This window comes from Lemur catta, chromosome 2, assembly GCF_020740605.2.
Source record: "Lemur catta isolate mLemCat1 chromosome 2, mLemCat1.pri, whole genome shotgun sequence".
In the NCBI taxonomy this organism is placed as follows: domain Eukaryota; kingdom Metazoa; phylum Chordata; class Mammalia; order Primates; family Lemuridae; genus Lemur; species Lemur catta.
In genome coordinates this window covers 11,064,076-11,070,075 of record NC_059129.1, presented here as the reverse complement: position 1 = coordinate 11,070,075, position 6,000 = coordinate 11,064,076, and positions in this window count along the sequence as shown.

Sequence of the window (6,000 nt, the reverse complement as noted above, 5' to 3'; positions counted from 1 at the left end):
AACACAACTTGAATTTTAGGACTTGGTTCGGCCAGTGGTCAGAATTCCTGGTCTCCTGGTCCTACCGCTCCATCACACGGGCCCCTGCCAGCTTCGCCCTTCAACCTCCTTGTGCACTCTCAGAAACATGAAGCCCTACACAGGGAGAAAATCAATTTCAACGTTTTCATCCATTTTTTCATGCATGTATGCGTTCAATAAATATTTATTGAGTATGTGCTACATGACCCACACTCTGGCAGGTGAACTGGTAAATAAAATAGACATTTCTGTCTTCATAAAAGCCACATTTGACCAGAATCATCGAGTGGACAAATAAACAAACAAGATAATTACAGATTGTTATGAGTGCTAGCAAGGAAATAAAGAGGGTGATGTATGTGTCGGGGAGTGTTAGCAACCGGGCTGGTACGTGGATGCTATAGTTGCCTATGGCTGCTGGGGCAAGTTAGCACACACTGAGTGGCTTAAAACAACCCAAACATATTGTCCTACAGTTCTGTACTTCGGAAGTCCAACGCAGCTAAAATTATTAGGCTAAAATCAAGATGTCAGCAGGGCTGTTCCTTCTGGAAACTCTAAGAAAGAATCCACTTCCTTGCCTTTTCCAGCTGCTAGAATCCAACCGTATCCCGTGGCTTGTGTCCCCTGCCACAAAGGCAGCACCTCAAATGGCGTCTCTCTGCTTCCATCATCATACTTCCATCTCTGACTCTTTTCTTCTGCCTCTCTCTTCCACTTTTAAGGGTCTTTATGATTCCACTGGACCCAGCCAGATATTCCAGGATGGTCTCCCTATTTTCAGATCAGCAGATTAGTAATGTTAATTCCATCTGCTACCTCAATTCCCCCTTGCCATGTCACCTAACATATCCACAGGTCCTCGGGATTAGGATGTGAACACCTTTGGGGGGGGGGGCGTCATTGTTCTGCCTACCACAATAGGCAAGAAACTACTTTAGATACAGTGGTCTTAGGAGGACTTCTCTGAGATGTGACAATGAGAAGTGGTTGTGAGCGGAAAGAAAAGGAATCGCATAGATCCAGAGGCAAGAAAGAATTTGGAGTGGTCTTAGTATGAAGGGAAACTAGCTATGGGCTCAGGAGAGTTCTAGAGAATCATGGGCACAGGAAAGGTGGCCCCAGATGAAGCTGAAGAAGTTAAAAAAAAAAAAAAAAAGATCAGATCTTAGAGTCTTGCATGACTTACAGAGGCAGCCTGGTGAAATGAATAAAAGGCCAGATATAGGAAGGGAACTTACTTTCATTTAGCACCTAATTTTTACCTGATCCTGTCCCAGGACCTATAAAAATACTATGTCATTTAATCCTTAGAACAAGTACACAAAAATATGCATTGTAATTCCCATTTTACAGATGAGAAAGTAGTGACTTGAACAACTAAGTGATAAAGACAGGACGGGAACCCTGAAATATCTGATCTTAGCCCCACGCTCTCTCCACCACTCAAGACTGCTATCTAAATGATTCTGCCTTCTACGCATTTGTGATTATGAAGCCAGGATGCTCTATCTTCCTCTTCCTCCTTTAACTTGATAGGCTGCAGAACCCAAAACTAACATGCAACAGAGTATCCCACTTAAATACATTTTACTTGTCACCACTTTATCAAGAGTTATGTGAAATTCCCCTTGTCTGCCCTAAAGAGGTTGGATTATTGGTGTGACAGAGCCTATATGCCCTGCAGTCCCACTGGTGTGGGTGCATGTTAGTCGGGACACTGGCTGAGCTGCTGATACAAAAGACCCAAAAAACATAGTGACTTAAACAATAACACTGTCACAGATTGGTCCAGGGGTAAATAGTCTGGGGTGGCCTTGGTTCCTCTGCCCTTTGCAATCACCCCAGGATCTGATTCCTCGTATTTTATTGTTCTTCTTTCTTCCAGAGTATTGTCCACATCCACATCGTTGAAGCAGGCTTACCGGAACCCCGTCAAATCCCAGCCAAAGAGGAACATACAGGAGCAAATTCAAGCATTTTCCTTTTAAACGCTGTGACTTGACGTTGCATGCATCACTTCTGCCCACACACCACTGGCAGTAACTTAGTTACGTGTCTACACACAGTTGCAAGAGAAGCAGGGAAATGCAGTCTCCATCTGGATGGTCACGTGCTCAGCTAAAGCTTGGGAGGATCTACCGCTAACAGAAAGGATAAAATAAATACTGCAGCATAATTAGCACTCCGCCACAGGGAGGACTGTCCTTTTGGTTTATTGAAAGCCTAAGTGTTCTTCGCCCACTGGGTATTGTTTTAAAAAATTCAGAGGCAATAAATCTCTATTGTCCAGGAAAGAGAACTAAATTAATTGCTTTTTTTTTGTTGTTTCAGGGACAAGTAAACATGGTCTGATCCTGGGTAGATCTCACTCACCTCCTGTCCTTGAAAAAGGCACAGGGGTTGTGGGGACCACAGTGAATAAATAAACAAGCCTCATCTGGAACAGGATCTCTGAACAGGGGCTACCCTGGGTGATACACAGCCCGACGGTGCTGGCTTGTGTTCAACAGCGCCATCTTGTGGCAGCAAATAGTACTAACAGGCTGGCAAATACCAGAGCTTTCCCCTAACTGGGAGTACAAACTGTGAGGGACTCTTAGCTACACAAGATCCCTGGACTTGGAGAGGAAAATCCAAGTAAGGTAATTCAAGACTTCTGGATAACCCAGAATCTGGTAAACCAAGGAATTTGGACTTACATTGGGGGGGGAAAATTAAAAACATGTGACAGTGCTTGCTCTTGAGGTGTTTGTAGAAATGCTTACTCTGTCAATAAACAAAAGAGATAAAAATTTTAAAAATCCCCTGAATATCTCCTCAAACCTGCTGCAGAAGCCTGGGTCGATAAAAATGCCAAAGATCTGGCTTATAAGAATGCAGAGAGACTCACGAGGAGCCAAGGTGACCCCCTAAAACAACTGCAAGTACAATTTTTGAACAAAATCTCGCTTTAGTGATTGTTTACCTAAGGTAACTGAAGGACTGCAGCAGTCCCAATGAGGAAAGGATTTGCGTGCCACAGGGGCATATATTGACCATGGCAGTCACCTGACAATCATGTAAGCGTATGGCCCGTTCTCCATTTGTTCCTTGTCTCCCCACCTAAATTTAAATTTATCCAACATTTCTGAACGGCTCCTTGCATTTTGTACTTGTTCAAGGAGGGTGAGGAACTGGGGGTTGCCCAGGAGGGATGGAGAAGGATGAAGCAGAAGTAACTGAGGCAATTGTCCTTGCTGCCAGATTACAGTTTTTAGGAAAATCTGCACAAATGCCTATAAATAAAATTCAGGGGTTGCTTTACACACTGTGTAGGGGAGGGGCATGCTTGTAGCCCTGGCTTGGGTGGGGCAAATGCATTACATGTAACCAAAATGTTTGTACCCCCATAATGTCCTGAAAAAAAAAATTCAGGGACCCCAAATGCTTTAATCTGGGAACTTAATGAGTACTCCAATAGCTGGTACAAATTATGTGGTGTAAGAACACAGGGAAGCAAAAACATAAGCTTGGCTCTGTGGCTCCTGTTAGTGTCCCTGAGGAAGCAGCACTTGAGGTAGGTGTTGCAGGAAGGCAGGGATTTTGATGAGCAGAGTTTGGGCGGAAGCGCAGGAGAGTTGTGTGGAAGAGATTGTGTGCAAGGCCTCTCTGAGCCTTTGTCTCCAAATCAGTGAAGTGGGTTACTGTGCAGGGCACAAACAATGTTTGTAGAATACCCAGGACAGTGTATGGTATAAAAAGCTACCAAGTGATTATGATTATAAAAAGCTACCAAGTGATTGTACAGCCTATCATTGACTGTAGCAAGGTTGGGAATACAAATCTGAGATTCCCACCTGAAGCCAGTTCTTTTGAAGTGAAGCAAAGTAGATGATGTCCCCTGGCTCCTAACAAAAGCAAACAAACACCCTCTCTGCCTAGAAGTGGGCCATCAGGATTTCCATAGATTAAGATCAAATTTCTATGAGCTCACAATCAAAGGCCACCACACTCACTAGGAAATAAGCCACCATGAACCAGAATTAACAGAAATAATAAACAATACATTTTTACCCCTACCAACTCTAGATCTTGCAACCATTGAAACAACCAGATACATAACATAAAATATTGTGATTAAAATATCTATTTAAAAAAATAAAAGACGGAAATGGAATTAGAACAATGAGAAAGTAATTAAAGATTATTTTTAAAATGATGATACACAGTTGAAAAAGAGCCAATAAAAATTTTAGAAATCAAATATATAACTGTTGAAGTCAAAAACTCAATTCAGATTAAAAATGGCAGAAAAGACAATCAAAACTTGAAGATATTTCTAAAGACATTATCTAGAATACAACACAAATAGACAAGAAGATTAAAACTATTAAAGAGAGGTTAAGAGATATAGAAGACAGAAAGAGACAGACTATTTAACATATGTCTAATATATTAGATGTAGTATCAGGAGAGAATAAAGAGATTGGCTGAGAGGAGATATTTAAATTTATAATAGATGGGAATTTTAGAGAAATGGTAAAACACAGTCTTGCACTGCATAATAATGTTTTGGTCCATGACAGACCACATCCAACAGTAGCTCTATAAGATTATAATACCATATTTTTACTGTACTTTTTCTATAGTTAGATATATCTAGATACACAGATGCTTAACCATTGTGTTTAAATTCAGTACAGTAACAAGCTGTACAGGTGTGTAGACTCCAGGGGTGGGGAACCTAAGGCCTTTTGACTGATGGCCACACTTAAGGCCCTAGAAGACCACAGGTTCCCCACCCCTATAAGTACACTCTGATGTTCACACAACGACAAAATCACCTCATGATGTACTTCTCAGAATGTATCTCCATTGTTAAGTGACACATGACTATATATAAATCTTCATATACAAGCACAACATATATAAGCGAGATGAATAAAAAGAAACCCATACCAAAACATATTGCAATGAAACCATGAAACATCAAAGACAGAGAAGATCTAAAAGCTCCCAGAGGAAAAAGACAGGTTCCCCTCAAAAGAGCAACATTTAGATTGTTATCGGAGTTTTTAGGCACAGCAATAAAAGCCAGAGGACTCTGGAATAATACCTTCAAAATTCTAAGAGAAAACAACCATCATTCTAGAGCTGTGCATCAGGCAAAATATATCTTTTAAGGATGAGTCTGATATGACAACATTTCCATATAAACAAAAACTGAGAGATTTTATTACCAACAGATTTCCACTAAAAGAATTCCAAAGGCAATTGAAAAAGGGAAATGGCCCAGAAGGAAGGTCTCAGGTTCAAGAAGAAGAGTTAGCAAATAAACTCACAAACTGGAAGGTAAATCTAAAATGTTATCTATATAAAATATTGATAATAACAATTTGGTTTGCGAGGGATTTTGAAAAAGACAAAATTGATACTAATAACATTGACATTTAAGTCAAGAGGAAGCCATTGACATTAAAGTCCTTATGTTGTTTGGAAAGGTAAGTTAAGATAGTTATAGACTTTTTTTTGAGAAACAGGGTTTCACTGTGTCACCCAGACTGGAGTGCAGTGGCATGACCATAGCTCACTGTAACCTCAAAATCCTGGGCTCCAGTGATCCTCCCACCTCAGCCTCCTGAGTAGCTGGCACTATAGGTGCACACTACCATGCCCAGCTAAGTTGTGTTTATTTATGTATTTATTTATTTTTAGAGATGGGATTTTGCTATATTGCCAGGCTGGTCTCAAAACTCCATGCCTCAAGCAATCCTCCCACCTCAGGCTCCCAAAAACTTTCAGTTTTATTAGATATACATAGAAAAATTTCAAGAAAAAAATAAAAGGGGTTTTTAACTTTTGAAATTTGGGGAACTGGGGGAATTTTTATTTTTTAATTTTGGAATTATGAAGTTTAAATTTTAGAATTTTAAAATTTCACACCAGGACAGGGAAAAACAGAATATGAAAACAAACAAACAAAATAACAAACATAAA